The sequence below is a fragment of the Austrofundulus limnaeus genome, unplaced genomic scaffold (genome assembly GCF_001266775.1).
Source record: "Austrofundulus limnaeus strain Quisiro unplaced genomic scaffold, Austrofundulus_limnaeus-1.0 Scaffold153, whole genome shotgun sequence".
NCBI classification, from domain to species: domain Eukaryota; kingdom Metazoa; phylum Chordata; class Actinopteri; order Cyprinodontiformes; family Rivulidae; genus Austrofundulus; species Austrofundulus limnaeus.
In genome coordinates this window covers 599,253-601,422 of record NW_013952555.1, presented here as the reverse complement: position 1 = coordinate 601,422, position 2,170 = coordinate 599,253, and positions in this window count along the sequence as shown.

The window sequence follows — 2,170 nt, the reverse complement described above, 5'->3', positions numbered from 1 at the left end:
GTGTGTGTGTGTGTGTGTGTGTGTGTGTGTGCATCACTAAAGCTCAGCAGTATCATGTTTTGTTAAAACCCCTAAAAACTTAGTGTTTTCAAATTAAATAATATTGCAAAGGAAATTAACAAATGTTGAAAAGAAAGAAACTACATAAATTCATCAGAATCAGTTTTATTGCCATTGTCAGTGAACATTCACAGACTAGGAACTTGCAGTGAAGAACACCTGTTTTTTTTTTACACACACATAACAAACATGGGAGAGAACGGATGATCAGGTCTTGTGCAACATGGTTGCGCTACCTTTTGCAGCTTGGAAACACACAATAGGATAGATGAGTTAAAAAAGATGCTCTGATCCTATGTTTACTCATAAACACAGAATCAGTCATATGCACAAAAAAATGACTCGCGAGAGCAAGGCAGCTAMGTGGGGATCAAACACATGGTATGGGGGTGGGATTCAGTGGAGCCGGTGATGTTCCAGGTTAATACTCCATGCTGGAACCAATACAAGATCCGTCAGAGTCCAAAGACTAGTTTAAAAATAGTGAAATAGTGAAAAAAATGCAGAATGTTCCAAATTTCATCACCCAGGTGTGATCCTACATCTCATGGGGACACTGCTGAGCTGTGATTTTTGTCAGAATCACATCCACTTTGAAACTTAACTCCCCCAACATCTGAGTCTGTGCATTTCCAGGATGGGAGATTCCATCTATGGTTCCTGACAGCTTCTCACAGACMCGGACTGCTGTCAGGATCRCTTTCATTTYCCCATAAGCCAGATATCCGCCTCCCCCGATCAGCAGAAATCCAACTATATACAAATCTTCCACGTCTTCAATGGAAAGCGGCGCCAAACAGATCAGGTTCCAGCCCCAGGAACCACTGACCCGACCAGCAGCAACCATTCCACTGGGACAGCTATGTTCCCCYCGTTCCAATCTCAATGTGGAAAAAATAGAGTCAGTTGCATTCAGAAACTTGACCAAATCTATAATTCCTTTTGTTTTCGGGTGATAGGTAGAAGAAAGGTTTGAAAAAGCTGCGAAGCAGGAAAGGAGGGACAGGTTTGGGAGAGAGAGAGCAAAAAGCGTCCGACTCCTCTGAAGGACAAGCAGAAAAAAANGGACAGGTTTGGGAGAGAGAGAGCAAAAAGCGTCCGACTCCTCTGAAGGACAAGCAGAAAAAAAKCACTTATTATTGCACTTATTCTGTCAGAGTAAGTCGTATGGCTAAAAAAAATAGCAATGAGGAATAGACTTTAAGCTYAAATGTTGTTTTWATGTTCAAATAATGTCCCTTACAGTCCCAAGTACCCTTAACACGTAATCACTGTAGAWTACARYAGTTATAYGTTTTATTTATTTATTTTTCACATTTGGGCCAAGCTAGTCTAAAAAATTAGATATCCACCCAGATACGGAAACGTCAATCCTCTTTATGTTATATATGTTTCCATTGGGTAAAGTGGTTAAGCTGCATGGGATAAAATTTCATTGTTACGCTGATGATCCTCAGTTATATTTATCCGTTAAATCTGATGAATCCAATCAGTAATTTAAAACTACAACCCACATAACAAAATTTGTCTGGTCCAGTTCTGGCCCACACAACACGCTAACACTCCATCCAAATAGGGCAAAGTATGCCGGCCCTTTCTTGGCCCAATCAAATTTCAGCACTTGCACCAGATGTCAGCTTGATATTACCCACATAGAAAAATCGGTTTGGCACAGATCTGGCCCACATGTTCAGTTCACATTTGGCCCAGATACTGCAATTAATGATAGCCCTTGGGTGGCCCAGACGCAGTTTGCCAGATAAGGTCAATGTGTGGGCCAGCATCAGGCCAGCTGCAAGTATTGTACATAGGTGGCCCGGTGCTGGCCCAGAACAGATTTTAGCACTGGCACTAAATGTCAGCCTAATGTCACCCACATAGCAAAAATCAGTCTKGCCTGGTTCTGGCTCACACGTTCCRCTCACCCTGGACTCATTTACCCCAAASAATGACRGSCCTTTTGGTGGCTCAGATGTGGTAAACTGTAAAACAGGAAACAATAATTGTGTTTAAAATCTAAAAGCATTTCACTTTCACACGCAGTTGGCTATCTGACAACAAATTTGCAAGCTATCTGCTCAGTGTTGCCAGGTGTACGATAATTATCGTA